The sequence below is a fragment of the Schistocerca americana genome, chromosome 1 (genome assembly GCF_021461395.2).
Source record: "Schistocerca americana isolate TAMUIC-IGC-003095 chromosome 1, iqSchAmer2.1, whole genome shotgun sequence".
Lineage (NCBI taxonomy): Eukaryota > Metazoa > Arthropoda > Insecta > Orthoptera > Acrididae > Schistocerca > Schistocerca americana.
This window is the reverse complement of record NC_060119.1, coordinates 492,156,096-492,173,069: the sequence shown is the minus strand read 5'-3', so window position 1 is coordinate 492,173,069 and position 16,974 is coordinate 492,156,096.

The following is a 16,974-nucleotide window of genomic DNA, read 5'->3' as shown; positions in this document are numbered from 1 at the left end:
GTCATTTAAATATCTGGTGGTAACGTTGCGGAGCGATATGAAATGGAACGAGCATATGAGGATTGTGGTAGGGAAGATGAAGGGTCGACTTCGACTTATTGGGAGAATTTTAGGAAAGTGTGGTTCACCTGTTAAGGAGACGGCGTATACGACGCTAGTGCTGCCTGTTCTTCAGTACTGCTCAAGTGTTTGGGATCCGCAGCAGGTCGTATTGAAGGAAGACATCGGGGCAATTCAGAGACGAGCTGCAAGATTTGTTATCGGTAGATTCGATCAGCATGTAAGTGTTACGGAGATTCTTCGGGAGGTCAAGTGAGAATCGCTGGAGGGAAGAAGTCAGGGACATTCAGGAATACAGAAATACAAGTCTCTGAGGAATGAAATAAATAGGAAGTGCAGGGAAGTTAACACGAAATGTCTGCAAGAAAAATGTGAAGAAATAGAAAAAGAAATGATTGTCGGAAAGACTGACTCGCCATACAGGAAAGTAAAATATCCTTACGTGAGCTTGAAACCAAGGATGGTAATATTAAGAGTGTAACGGAAATTCTACTGTTAAATGCTGGGGAGAGAGCAAATAGGTGGAAAGAGTACATTGAAGGCCTCTATAAGGGGGGAGATATGTCTGGCGTGATAGAAGAAGAAACAGCAGTTGATTTGGAAGAGATAGGGGATCACCTATTAGAATCAGAATTTAAGGGACTTTTGGAGGATTTAAAATCAATTAAGGCAGAAGGGGTAGATAACATACCATCAGAAGTTCTAAAATCAGTGGGGGAAGTTGCAAAAAAATTACTTTTCTCATAGGTGTGTAGAATGTGTGAGTCTGGCGACATATCATCTGACTTACGGAAAAACATCTGCACATAATTTCGAAGACTGCAAGAGCTGGCTAGTGCTATAATTATCGCACAATCAGCTAAACAGCTCAAGCATTCAATTTTCTGACAAGAATAATATTCGTAAGAATAGAAAAGATAATTGAGGATGTGTTTCATGAGGCTCAATTTGGCTTTAGGAAAGGTGAAGGCACCAGAGAGGCAATTCTGAGGTTCCGTTTGATAATGGAAGCAAGACTAAAGAAAAGTCAAGACATGTTCATAGGATTTGTCGACCTAGAGAAAGCGGACAACCACGTAAAATGGTGCAAGATGTTCGAAATTCTGAGAAACATAGGTGTAAGGTGTAGGGATAGACGGGTAGTATACGATATACACTCCTGGAAATGGAAAAAAGAACACATTGACACCGGTGTGTCAGACCCACCATACTTGCTCCGGACACTGCGAGAGGGCTGTACAAGCAATGATCACACGCACGGCACAGCGGACACACCAGGAACCGCGGTGTTGGCCGTCGAATGGCGCTAGCTGCGCAGCATTTGTGCACCGCCGCCGTCAGTGTCAGCCAGTTTGCCGTGGCATACGGAGCTCCATCGCAGTCTTTAACACTGGTAGCATGCCGCGACAGTGTGGACGTGAACCGTATGTGCAGTTGACGGACTTTGAGCGAGGGCGTATAGTGGGCATGCGGGAGGCCGGGTGGACGTACCGCCGAATTGCTCAACACGTGGGGCGTGAGGTCTCCACAGTACATCGATGTTGTCGCCAGTGGTCGGCGGAAGGTGCACGTGCCCGTCGACCTGGGACCGGACCGCAGCGACGCATGGATGCACGCCAAGACCGTAGGATCCTACGCAGTGCCGTAGGGGACCGCACCGCCACTTCCCAGCAAATTAGGGACACTGTTGCTCCTGGGGTATCGGCGAGGACCATTCGTAACCGTCTCCATGAAGCTGGGCTACGGTCACGCACACCGTTAGGCCGTCTTCCGCTCACGCCCCAACATCGTGCAGCCCGCCTCCAGTGGTGTCGCGACAGGCGTGAATGGAGGGACGAATGGAGACGTGTCGTCTTCAGCGATGAGAGTCGCTTCTGCCTTGGTGCCAATGATGGTCGTATGCGTGTTTGGCGCCGTGCAGGTGAGCGCCACAATCAGGACTGCATACGACCGAGGCACACAGGGCCAACACCCGGCATCATGGTGTGGGGAGCGATCTCCTACACTGGCCGTACACCACTGGTGATCGTCGAGGGGACACTGAATAGTGCACGGTACATCCAAACCGTCATCGAACCCATCGTTCTACCATTCCTAGACCGGCAAGGGAACTTGCTGATCCAACAGGACAATGCACGTCCGCATGTATCCCGTGCTACCCAACGTGCTCTAGAAGGTGTAAGTCAACTACCCTGGCCAGCAAGATCTCCGGATCTGTCCCCCATTGAGCATGTTTGGGACTGGATGAAGCGTCGTCTCACGCGGTCTGCACGTCCAGCACGAACGCTGGTCCAACTGAGGCGCCAGGTGGAAATGGCATGGCAAGCCGTTCCACAGGACTACATCCAGCATCTCTACGATCGTCTCCATGGGAGAATAGCAGCCTGCATTGCTGCGAAAGGTGGATATACACTGTACTAGTGCCGACATTGTGCATGCTCTGTTGCCTGTGTCTATGTGCCTGTGGTTCTGTCAGTGTGATCATGTGATGTATCTGACCCCAGGAATGTGTCAATAAAGTTTCCCCTTCCTGGGACAATGAATTCACGGTGTTCTTACGGTGTTCTTATTTCAATTTCCAGGAGTGTATAAAAAAGCCAAGAGGGAATAATAAGAGTGGACGACCAAGAACTAAGTGCTCGATTACAAAAGGTGTAATACAGGGATGTATTCTTTCGCCCCTACTTTTCAGTCTGTACATCGAAAAAGTAATGATGGAAAGGAAAGAAGGGTTAGGAGTGAAGTTAAAATTCAGTGTGAAGGGATATCAATGACACGATTCGCTGATGACACTGCCATCGTGAGTGAAAGTAAAGAAGAACAGCGTGATCTATTGAATGGGACCAACAGTGTAATGAGTACAGAATATGGACTGAGGGTAAATCGAAGAAAGACGAAAGCAATGAGAAGTATCAGAAATGAGATCGGCGAGAAACTTAACTTCAGGACTGATAGTCACGAAGGAGATGAAGTTACGGAATTCCGCTACCTAGGCAATGAAATAACACGTGACGGGCGGAGCAAGGAGGACGCCAGAAGCAGACTAGCCCTGAGGAAAAGGACGTTCCTGGCCTATAGAAGTCTACTAGTATCAAACATCGGCCTTAATTTGAGGAAGAAATTTCTGAGAATGTACGTTTGCAGCACACCATTGTATGGCAGTGAACCATGTACCGTCGGGAAACCGGTACAGAATAAAATCGAAGCATTTGAGATGTGGTGCTACAGACGAATGGTGAAAATTAGGTCGACTGATAAGGTAAGGAATGAGAAGGTTCTGTGCAGAATCGAAGAAGAAAGGAATATGTGGAAAACACTGACAGGTTGATAGGACAACTGTTAAGACAGCAGGGAATAACTTCCATGTTTCTAGAGGGAGCTGTAGACGGCAAAAACTGTAGAAGAAGACAGAGATTGGAATACACCCAGCAAATAATTGAGGACGTTGGTTGCAAGTGCTGCTCGGGGATGAAGAAGTTGGCACAGGAGAGGAATTAATGGCGGGCCGCATCAGACCAGTCAGAAGACTGATGACTCAAAAAGGAAAATGGAAGTATATAGGCACTCGGTTTTCCCTTCCTCTATCTGCGACTGGAACATAAAAGGAAATGATTAGTTGAGTTACCGGGTACCCTCCGCCAGGCATCGTACGGTGGCTTGTGGAGTATGTACCCGGTGATCAAAAAGTCACTATAAATTTGAAAACTAAATAAATCACGGAATAATGTAGATAGAGAGGTACAAATTGACACACATGCTTGGAATGACATGGGATTTTATTAGAACCAAAAAAACACAAACGTCCAAAAAATGTCCGACAGATGGCGCTTCATCTGATCAGAATAGCAATAATTAGCATAACAAAGTAAGACAAAGCAAAGATGATGTTCTTTACAGGAAATGATCAATATGTCCACCATCATTCCTCAACAATAGCTGTAGTCAAGGAATAATGTTGTGAACAGCACTGTAAAGTATGTGCGGAGCTATGGTGAGGCACTGGCGTCGGATGTTGTCTTTCAGCATCCCTAAAGATGTCGGTCGATCACGACATCCTTGCGGCTTCAGGTAACCCCAAAGCCAATAATCGCACAGACTGAGGTCTGCGCACCTGGGAGGCCAAGCATGACGAAAGTGGCGGCTGAGCACACGATCGTCACCAAACGACGCCTGCAAGAGATCTTTCACGCGTCTAGCAATACATTGTTGTTTTTTTTTGGTTCTAATAAAACCGCATGTCATTCCAAGGATACGTGTTAATTTTTACCTCTCTATCTACATTATCCCGTGGTTTATTAAGTTTTCAAATTGATACTGACTTTTTGATCACCCGGTAAATAGGTGTAAATCTGTAATGAGGTACCATCTGAAAGGAGCAGTATAAATACAGTCAGATCTTGATAAGAATTCAGAGTGGTGCAGAGATTGGTAACTTGAAATAAATGTTCAGAAATGTAAAATTTTGCACTTCACAAAACGAAAAACGTAGTATCCTATGACTATTGTTCCTGATCTATATTACCGACCACCATTCAGAGTGGTGCAGAGATTGGTAACTTGATTTAAATGTTCAGAAATGTAAAATTTTGCACTTCACTAAACGAAAAACGCAGTATCCTATGACTATTGTTCCTGATCTATATTAACACCATAGGAGACAATCTGAGTAGCCGTCTTAGATTGTTTGCAGATGATACTGTCATTTACCGTCTTTTAAAGCATCAGATGATCAAAACGACTTGCAAAATGACTTAGATAAGATATCTGCATGGTGCGAAAAGTGGCAATTGACACTGAATAAGGAAAAGTGTGATGTTATTCACACGAGTACTAAAAGAAATCAGCTTAATTTCGATTACGCGATAAGTCACACAAATCTGAAGGCTATAAATTCAAAATTGTTAAGGCTTTCGTGGCCACTTGTTGAGAAACTGCCTATTGGCATCTGTCTCATTAGATGAACGTCGGCCGAAGAACCCGAGACAGATGCCAACAGGCAGTTTCGCTATAAATGCAATTAAATACTTAGGGATTACAATTACAAATAACCTAAATTGGAACGATCACATAGATAATATTGAGGCTAGAGCAAACCAAAGACTGCGATTCATTGGTAGAAAGAAGGTGCAACAGGTCTACTAAAGAGACTGCTTACACCACGCTCGTCCGCCCTATTCTGGAGTATTGCTGTGTGGTGTGGGATCCGCATCAGGTGTGACTGACGAATGACATCGAAAAAGTACAAAGAAGGGCAGCTCTTTTTGTATTATCGTGAAATAGGGGAGATAGGGTCACAGAAATGATACGTGAATTGGAGTGGCAATCATTAAAACAAAGGCGTTTTTCGATGTGACGGAATCTTCTCATAAAAATTTCAATCACCAGTTTTCTCCTCCGATTGCAAAAACATTCTGTTGGCACCCACCTACATAGGGAGAAATTATAATCACGATAATATAAGAGAAATCAGGGCTCGCACAGAAAAATTTAAGTGCTTGTTTTTCCCGCGTGCCGTTCGGGAGTGGAACGGTAGAGAGACAGCTTGAAGGTGGTTGATTGAACCCTCTGCCAGGCACGTTATTGTGAATAGCAGAGTAGTCACGTAGATGTAGATAGATGTAGAATGCTGGAATCAGCCAACTCATCCAAAAATATCTGGGTAGAACGCTTTGTAGGGATATCAAATGAAATGATCGCATAGGTTCAGTCGTGGATAAAGTAGGTGGTAGACTTCGGTCTGTTTGTAGAATACTGGGGAAAATCAAGCAGTCTACAAAGGAGATTGCTTACAGATCACACGTATGACCGGTTCTAGAATGTGGCTAAATTGTGTGGGAGCCGTACCGGATAGGACAAACAAGGGATATTGAACGTATATAGAAAATGGCAGCACAAATAGTCACAGGCTTGTTTAATCCTTGGGAGAGTATCACAGAGATACTGAAGGAACTGAACCGAAAGACTCTTGAAGATAGCCGTAAATTATCCCGAGAACGTCTGTTAACGAAATTTCAAGAATCGGCTTCAAATGATTACTATAGGAATATACTACAACCCCCTACCTGGCACTCACATAGGGATCGTGAGGATAAGATTAGAATAATTACTGCAAGCACAATCATTCTTCCCACCCTCCATACGTTAATGGAATAGGAAGAAACCCTACTAACTGATACAATGGGACATAGCCTCTGCCTTGCGACTCACGGTGGTTTTCAGAGTATGTGTGTACACGTAAATGTAGATCCCTTTCAGACTCTGTTAGGTGTTGGTAACTCTGTCTCATACGAGTTTTTGGCAACTCCTCATCCTTCACAGGGATCACTCAATATCCGACGGAATTCACGCCCTTTTTGTCCTCTACCAAACCTGATAACAACAGTAAACACAAATAACACTAATATCTTCTGGTGTACATTGTACCAGTGACAGACAATTGGAACTGTTATCATTTACATACCTGCGAATGGTGTATACGTGTACGAAGTTACATTGACGTCCGACCTTGTCTTCTGGGTGCTTCACTTCACCGTTTTACAGAGCAGTGTATTCAAAACATTTAACCAGTCATCTTAGAATTTAAGCATTTATGCCGGCTTTTTTTAGTTCCCTGTAGCAGCACCCCTCTGCAAAAGGTTGCATGCTGCCATGGCTTTTCAGAAGTTTATTTCTAATGTGTGCTGCAAAACACCAGCCTAAAAGGAACCTTAACCAGACTTGCAGATTCCGACCACAAACTGATTTAAATGGGTTACAGGAAGACCAACCCGTCAACCATAGTCTGGACAAAGTCCCCTTCCACCGAAATACCGGAAACTGCTTCTGGCGTCCATGACTGGCAAGAGGAATAACCGAAGGGCGCGGCCAATAACGATGTTTTACACACCAGGGAATTATTGGAAACAGATTCGTTAGTAATTAGATATACGTGTTGTGTATGTGAGAGGACGCTGCAGGAAGTGGGGTAGTTAGACATATCAGGAGACAGGAACGCCGTTAGACCTTTGTAAAGGACGTCTAGATATCAGAACATTTATTTGTTTCCCCAGCTTTAAAATGTGTGTGAAATCTTATGGGACTTAACTGCGAAGGTCATCAGTCCGTAAGCATTGTACCAGTAACCTTAATTATCCTAAGGACAAACACACGCACCCATGCCCGAGGGAGGTCTCGAACCTCCGCAGGGACCAGCCGCACAGTCCCTGACTGCAGCGCCTCAGACCGCTCGGCTAATCCCGCGCGGCCCCTATCTTTGATTCCCCACGTGTACTCCATCTTTAAGGTCTCGTGGGCATTGGGCTTCACATGATCCATCCCACCAAGGATGTGCCTTGAGTACATCGATTTGGAAACAACCGCTACCGTAAGAAGGCACTGCCATGGGCCAAGCAAAAGGGGCCACACTGCAGTAAACAACTCGTGAATTAAGTGCTGAATCAGAATAATCAATGTGTAGCTGTGCTATCAACAGCCATCTCATCACTGAACGATAGACGATAGAGAATCCACCAATCCGTATATATATATATATATATATATATATATATATATATATATGCACGTCCGTTCCGAGCATTGCACTTCATGGGGGACACAGACTATCACGAACCTTGACAATTAATGCTCGAAGCGAGGAAAACGATCTCCTGGACTGATGAGCAATAGTACACATTGGGAAACGCGAGGCGGAATATGAAGAAGGCGAGAAGCACATAAAGCGACGCATCCCGTTATCAGTAAAGCATCGGTTAGGCTCATTGTAGAGCAATTTCTCTATGGAACGTCTGCACATTGAAAAACGACCCAGGAACTTACTGTCAAACCACGAGCATTTACTTTTCCTGCAAAAGCACCTCACAGACAACTGTATTTACACTACTGCCCATCAAAATTGCTACACCAAGAAGAAATGCAGATGATAAACGGGAAGTCGTTGGAAAAATGTATTATACTAGAACTGACATGTGATTACATTTTCACGCAATTTGGGTGCATAGATCCTGAGAAATCCGTACCCAGAACAACCAACTTTGGCCGTAATAACTGTCTTGATACGCCTGGGCATTGAGTCAAACACAGCTTGGATGGCGTGTACAGGTACATCTGCCCATGCACCTTCAACGCGATACTACAGGTCAACAAGAGTAGTGACTGGCGTATTGTTACGAGCCAGTTGCTCGGCCACCATTGACCAGACGTTTTCAATTGGTGAGAGATCTGGAGAATGTGCTGGCCAGGGCAGCACTCGGACATTTTCTGTACCCAGAAAGGCCCGTACAGGACCTGCAACATGCGGTCGTGCATTATTCTGCTGAAATGTAGGGTTTCAAGGGATCGAATGAATGGTAGAGCTACGCGTCGTAACACATCTAAAATATAACGTCCGCTGATCAAAGTGCTGTCAATACGAACAAGAGGTGACCGAGACGCGTAACTAATAGCACCCTATACCATCACGGCGGGTGAAATGATAGTATGGCGATGACGAATACATGCTTCCAATATGCGTTCACCGCGATGTCGCCAAACACGGATGCGACCATCATGATTCTGTAAACAGTACTTGGATTCATCTGAAAAAATGACGTTTTGCCATTCATGCATCCAGGTTCGTCGTTGAGTACACCATCGCAGGCGCTCCTGTCTGTGATGCAGCGTCAAGGGTAACTGCAGTCATGGTCTCCGAGATGATAGTCCATGCTGCTGCAAACGTCGTCGAACTGTTCGTGCAGATGGCTGTTGTCTGGCAAACGTCCCCATCTGTTTGTTGACTCAGGGATCGAGACGTGGCTGCACGATCAGTTCCAGCCATGCGGATAAGATGCCTTCATCTCGACAGCTAGTGATACGAGGCCGTTTGGATCCCGCACGGCACTCCGTATTACCCTCCTGAACGCACCGATTCCATATTCTGCTAACAATCATTGGATCTCGACCATCGCGAGCAGCAATGTCGCGATACGATAAACCGCAATCGCGATAGGCTACAATCCGACCTTTATCAAAGTCGGAAACGTGATGGTACGCATTTCTCCTCCTCACACGAGGCATCACAACAACGTTTCACCGAGCAACGCCGGACAACTGCTGTTTGTGTATGAGAAATCGGTTGGAAACTTTGCTCATGTCAGCACGTTGTAGGTGTCGCCACCGGCGCCAACCTTGTGTGAATGCTCTGAAAAGGTAGTCGCTCACATATCACTGCACCTTCTTCCTGTCGGTTAAATTTTGCATCTGTAGCACGTCATCTTCGTGGTGTGGCAATTTTAATGGCCAGTAGTGTATGTCAAGAGAATATGCCACACCACTGCTCCAAGTCTCTATGCTTTGAACAACACTCCACTGACCTCAGGCCATTTGTAAATGCTTCTGGGTCGTCAGATTGCGACCCTATTGGGCACATGTGGTACACAGTTGAAAGACATGAGAGCGCCTAAGCTCCAATTTTTCTTCTCGCGTTATTAGGGATGAGAATAGGTCCCAAGGCTTTTAGTGTCTTGTAGAGGCCATGATATGACGCGATGCTGGTTGAATCTAATATATGTTAAGGTTAGATTCTTTGAGAAAGTGAATTCCCGCATTATCCATATAGAAATCGAGGGTAAAAGCCTTGAGAAGCAACATCAAAGAGGTTTAGGGCATTGACGTGTTAAAATCACATTTACTGCGAACGACAAAGAGGTCAGCGATCTGAAAGCAGTGGAACACCTTTGTAATGAGGTGTAACACCGACTTCGGTCCAGGCCCCGGCATCCAACGTCACTACATCTGGTTGTGGGGCCTGCGGAAGAATAAACTGCCGTTCCTCCGCAGGCGTTCAGACACGTCAGTGAAAGATTCCCCAGCAGAGTTCAATCCATCATGAAAGCATTGGGTGGACAAACCCCATATTAACATCGACTAATAAGTGTCCAGAAACTTTTGACCAGGTAATGTTTGTTTTCAATTTGGGAGGAGAAAGTGGAGCAGCTTCTCTGTAGCCGATCGCTGAATAAGAGTTTACTGTTTTAGGTACAGTGCAAGGCCTCGCTCTTAAACGGACGCTGTCAGAGACAAGACGTGCCGTACGATCGTCCCTATGAAGGATGGACGGCTGTTTCCAACACCGGGCCCGTGAGCTATTGAGTTCACTGTCAGCGCAACAGCCCACATTGTAGCAAACTGCTAAACTCTCTGCGCGTAGAAAAACCCTGGGGAAAATGTTGCTTTCTTTTCCCTCGTAAGATTTCAGTGCGTTTATATGACTATACTTGTACGTTGAAATACATTCCGAGTAATGACAGTTTGTACAGGATTCTATTACATGACTAGATAGATTTTCCTTCCAGCCTGCCTGCCCCTATCTATTACATACCTAGACAGATTTTCCTTCCAGCCTGCCTCCCCCTATCTCAGCCGCAACCATTAAAGAATCTCAGCCCTCCGCCATGGACACGCAAGAGCGCATGTGTGCTGAAGCACAGTGGTTGAAGAACGGCAACTTGGGTTTCTGAAAGACTGGCAAGTTTCACGGGACCCATTCAGCCTGCTACAATTGACAACAGGTTGAGTTGTCAGTCGGATGTGAATAGCTAGGTATATGTTTGCATAGGTAGTTTCACTGCAGCTCTTTTCTCATAAATGTGGGAGCAGCAAAATTAGCAAACTTGAAGGAGATTTTGGAAATTTGTGGTAAGTTCTATGGGATCAAACTGCTGAGGTCATCGGTCCCTAGGCTCACACACTACTTAATCCAACTTAAACTAACTTACGCTAAGGACAACACACGCACCCATGCCCGAGGGAGGACTCGAACCTCCTACGAGGGGAGCCACGCGAACCGTGGCAAGGCTCCCTAGACCACGCGGCTACCCCGCGTCGCTGATGGAGATTGAGGAGAAATTAAGAATTAGAGAATATGCACTAGTCACGAAACAGTCCTCATTTGTAGCATGGGAAATGTTTTCCTGTGTTTGTGAGGCAGCATTAAATAACTCGGTACGTGCCTAACAATGCAGATTGCGCAAAAAGTTACTAAACCCTCATTCGGGAACCTCGAGTAGTTTACGACGTGTTTGTAAATATGTCCATTAGTTTCCTCACTCCATAAAAATTCTGAAAGAGAAAAAAGACATACTGGCGGAGAAGTGTGTGGACATGAGTGGTAAGAACTTAGTCATTTAGCAGTATGTAACCTTTATGAATTTATGGTGAACATTGGTTGAAACAGGAAAACACATGACTCAGCCGATATTAAAAACCACATTCTGGTGGTATGCAATGTAGTGCGAAGTAAGCTTGGCATGAATGAAAAGCTTCTTTTTCCAGATATGCACATTTTAGATTAATATAACATGAAAAATGAGCTTCGTGCTTCTAAACCGCATTTCGGAAATTTAGAACGAACTATTTTGGCCACTTAAAATGAACTCATCGAACAATGAACTCATCGAACTCGCTGAGGTCGTATTTGGCTGAAAGATACTAAGGTTACATAAAATAGACTTCCAAAACCCTACTTTAGTTGGCGTTTCAATATGGCAGACATCTCCATGTCCTTCGGTCCAAAATATCTCGACTTTCGGAGACGATTTTGATTAGTGCAGAAAAAATGAACTCGTGGTGACCTGATGGTGGTTCGAACTGAGCCAGCACTAGTCGAAAGAGGGTGAAGTTGCAGAGAAGACGGTCATCTTCGAAATAAATAAATAAGTCCGAAATACGCAGACAAGGAAAAAAATTGGGAATTTGTGGTAAGCTCCTATGGGACTAAATGGCTAAGATCATCGGTCCCTAGGCTTGCACACTACTTAATTGAACTTAAACTAACTTAAGCTACGGACAACACACACACCCATGCCCGAGGAGGACTCGAACCTACGACGGAGTAGTCGCGCGAACCGTGGCAAGGCCCCTTGCACCGCACGGCTACCCACGAGGCTGAGAATGAAAGAGAGAATAAAAAAATCCATTACTTTCTGACCTCCAATGACGCAAAATGAATATATATCGTATTTGGCCTCGTCTTCTAACTCGGGCTAAAAGACTTTTCATCGACTTCCTAATCCTACTCACTTCTACAGAACAGTGAAACCGTTAGGAATAAACTGTTACGTAGCAGGCAAGTAAGATACCTGTAGAGTGCTCGGGTTGGGCATAGCTTGGCTAGGATGGGAGTAAAGCATTCTGTCTGTTATGCTGACAACGTGCGGCAGCTTGCCTGCCTGGCTAACAGGCAAGGAGCTCTACAATCGATCGACGATCACATTATTGCTCTATAACCTTGCAAATAAGATCGAACCGGTCCAGAGCATTTCAGTTTCGATTAGTGTGTAGCCTTACCCTTTCATAGGAATCATAGACTCAAATTTAAATTCTGACTATCTGACACTGTTAGGTATGACCGCAGCTTTCGTATTTTTTAGTACGTTATGATATAACATTTAGTTTTTAATTTTGTCCGGAGAAAGTATCCCTTGTGACACCGGATCCTAGCTCACAAATTAATTATGTTCGCGAGTGAGGGCTGTGTTTTTCAAAATTTTGTATTATACAACAGTCGTTGATTGACAGCCATGTTAAAAACCTTAAGAGTTTTGCCTGCCCGGGTATCTAAGGCTGTATCTAAAGAAAAAATTGTTGCGAAGCTCGGTTTGTAGATGATATTCTCAGAAAGAAGATTGCCAAGAAGGGTACTACACTTGGTTCTTTCGTCAGCGTCCCAGAAGATTGCAATTACTTCATGGACACCGTTCAGGTGTTTGTTTATTTCCCTCTCTGCAGTTGCGAGAGATGCTTACAAAATAGCTTGTTTTACGAATTAGCCACCAGATAGTGGTATAGTTTTGAAGTTGCCGTGGCGCACAAGTCACATGATGTTTCAGTTTTGTGTTGACTGTAGCAGAGGACACATGGCAGCCCCTAGTGGCTTGTACCTCCATTGCATTTTATTTTAATTCTGACTATCAAGGGACCGATGGCCTCGTAGTTTGGTCCCTTCTCCTGCCTTTAAACCAACCAACTAATTGTGACTACTTGACGCTGTCAGGTATGACCGCAGCTTTCCTATTTTTTAGTTTATTATGCTGTAACATTTAGTTTTTAATTTTGTCCGAAGAAGGTGTCCCTTGTGACACCGAAACCTAGGTCACAAATTATTTGTGTTCGCGACTGAGGGCTGTGTTTTTCAAAATTTTATATTAATCTGATATATTTCGAAGTTTCTTCTCCTAGTCATACTGGCACAGTTGGTGTAGGCCGGCCGTAGTGGCCGAGCGGTTCTAGGTGCTTCAGTCTGGAACCACGCGACCGCTACGGTCGCAGGTTCGAATCCTGCCTCGGGCATGGATGTGAGTGATGTCCTTAGGTAAGTTAGCTTTAAGTAGTTCTAAGTTCTAGGGGACTGATGACCACAGCAGTTGAGTCCCATAGTGCTCAGAGCCATTTTTTGAACAGTTGGTGTCCTGCGTAATTAATTAACTTCATGTAGCGGCCGAACGGGGCTCTAACACAGGGAGGATACAACGGCAGTACCATAGATTTTCCACTTTAACCTGTTGGTCATGTATGGACTGTTAGGTGAGACAGGGCGGCAGCCAGCACGCCGCCTCGCATGGTTTAGCTACGGGATTAGGCCGTCGGTCGGCGCTTACTTCGTTTGCGGCTGACGAGGCCTCGCCTCGCCTCGTGACGAGCCGGCCAGGCAGCATGCAGATGGCGCGGCCATCAGCAAGCTCCCTGCACACCCCGGCGCCTCACGCCTCACGCGGCACCGCTAATGAACGCCGTCGTCCGTTCGCGGCGGCCTCCCAATCAGGCTCCGCCAACGTGATTACCGCAGCACCTGTTGCCGGCCTCACTACACGCTGCAGCTTACGGCACCGACCGCCGTACTGTGCCGCGCCGCTGATGGCACCAAACTTAGTTTCCTAGCGCCGTTTCGCAGCAACGGGTTTGACAGGTTTGTACGACGCTATCGTGAATTATACGGGTGCGAATCTTGGCTTAGTCTTGAGGTATCATTCCGTTTAAGTTCCCGCTCACAGACAAATCTTCTGCTTTGCAAAAGAACACTACTGCATATTAAATTACTACACGACCAAGCATAGCAGATAATGACTATCGTTTTTTTTTCTTTCGTTCCATTGCGTTTATAAAGTGAGGTGTAAAAGTCGTGGGATCGCGAAATGTAGACATGTAGGTGGGGGTAGTACCGAGTATGCAAGCTAAACTACTGGCCATTAAAATTGCTACACCACGAAGATGACGTGCTACAGATGCGAAAATTAACCTACAGGAAGAAGATGCTGTGATATGCGAATGATTAGCTTCTCACAGCATTCACACAAGGTTAGCGCCGGTGGCGAAACCTACAACGTGCTGACATGAGGAAAGTTTCCAACCGATTTGTCATACACAAACAGCAGTTGTCCGGCGATCCTTGGTGAAACGCTGTTGTGATGCCTCGTGTGAGGGGGAGAAATGCGTACCATCACGTTTCCGACTTTGATAAAGGTCGGATTGTAGCCTATCGCGATTGCGGTTTATCGTATCGCGACATTGCTGCTCGCGTTGGTCGAGATCCAATGACTGTTAGCAGAATATGGAATCGGTGCGTTCAGGAGGGTAATACGGAGTGCCGTGCGGGATCCAAACGGCCTCGTATCACTAGCAGTCGAGATGACAGGCATCTTATCCGCATGGATGTAACGGGTCGTGCAGCCACGTCTCGATCCCTGAGTCAACAGATGGGGCGTTTGCCAGACAACAACCATCTGCACGAACAGTTCGGCTACGTTTGCAGCAGCATGGACTATCATCTCGGGGACCATGGCTGCGGTTACCGTCGACGCTGCATCACAGACAGGAGCGCCTGCGATGGCGTACTCAACGACGAACCTGAGTGCACGAATGGCAAAACGCCCTTTTTTTCGGATGAACCCGGGGTCCGTTTACAGCATCATAATGGTCGCATCCGTGTTTGCAGACATCGCGCTGAACGCACATTTGAAGCGTGTATTCGTCATCACCATACTGGCGTATCACCTGGCGTGATGGTATGGGATGCCATTAGTTACACGTCTCGGTAACCTCTTGTTCACATTGACAGCACTTTGAACAGTGAACGTTACATTTCAGATGTCTTACGACCCGTGGCTCTACCCTTCATTCAATCCCTGCGAAACCCTACATTTCAGCAGGATAATGCACGATCGCATGTTGCAGGTCCTGTACGGGCCTTTCTGCATACATAAAATGTTCGACTGCTGCCCTAGCCAGCACATTCTCCAGATCTATCACCAATTGAAAATGTCTGGTCAATGGTGGCCGGGCAACTGGCTCGTCACAATACGCCAGTCACTTGATGAACTGTGGTATCGTGTTGAAGCTGCATGGGCAGCTGTACCTGTACACGCCATCCAAGCTGTGTTTGACTCAACGCCCAGGCGTATCAAGGCCGTTATTACGGCCAGAGGTGGTCGTTCTGGGTACTGATTTCTCAGGATCTATGCACCCAAATTGCGTGAAAATGTAATCACATGTCAGTTCTACTATAATATGTTTGACCAATGACTACCTGTTTATCATCTTGGTGTAGCAATTTTAATGGCCTGTAGTGTATAAAACGGAAGCGCGTGATTGTGGCAGCACGCCAGGGCTCAACAGACTTTCAACGCGGATTTGTAGTTGGAGCTAGACGCATGGGACATTCCATTTCGGAAATCGTTAGGGAAATCAATATTCTGAGATCTACAGTGTCAAGAGAGAGCCGAGAATACGAAATTTCAGAGAACGGAGAACGTGGTGACCGACTTCATTCACTCAACGACCGAGAGCAGCGGCGTTTGCGTAGACTTGTCATTGCTAACAGACAAGTAACACTGCGTGAAATAACAGCAGAAATCAATGTATCCGTTAGGACAATGCGGCGAAATCCGGCGGTAATGGGCTATGGCAGTAGACAGCCGACGTAGTTGTCTTTGTTAACAGCACGACATTGCCAGCGCCTCTCCTGGGCTCGTGACAGTATCCGTTGGACGCTAGACGACTTGTCAGTTGAGTCCGGATTTCACTCGATAAGAACTGATGTTGGGACTGGAGTGCGGCGGAGACCCCACGAAGTCATGCATCCAAGCTGTCAACATGTCACTGTCCAAGTTGGTGGTGGCTCGATAATGAAATGGCCTGCGTCCACATGGAATGGACTGCTCCGTCTGGTGCAACTGTACCGATCGTTGACTACAAACGGCTAAGTTCAGCTACCTGAAGACCATTTGCAGCCATTCGAGGACTTCATATTCCCAAACCACGATGGAATTGTCACTGTGTCGCAATTGTTCACAACTGGTGTGAAGAACATTCTGGGCAATTTCAGCGAATGATCTGGCCACCTAGATCGCTCGGCGTGAATTCCGTCAAAATTTTATGGGACGTAATCGACAGGTCAGTATGCGTGGAAAACCCTGCAGGCCAAACACTTTCGCAATTATGGATGACCATAGTGGCAGTATGGCTCAATATTTCTATAGAGGACTTTAAAATGATTTGTTGAGTCCATGCCGCGTCGAATTGCTGCACTACGCTGGGAGAAAGGGGGTGCGACACGATATTAGGAGATATTCCATGACTTCTGCCACCTCAGTTCATAGTACAAATGGAAGAATACGTAATTAAATTTGTCTTATTTTATGGACGGTAGAGGAATTTTGTACTCGAATCTACCATCCCCGGCTGGCACAAAGGCTTTAACGCGGTCCGGCTTGGAGTTGAACAGGTCTTGGGCGACACATGCCGGTACATTTATCAAAATATTCCAGACTATTTTGTCGTGGTCGCATGAATTTCTTGTTGGAACCAGCGTTGTAGTTGTGTAGACGTTTAAGTGCGTACTACAAAACGATCGGTCGGAAGACAACTAGAAATGCACGAGCGCAG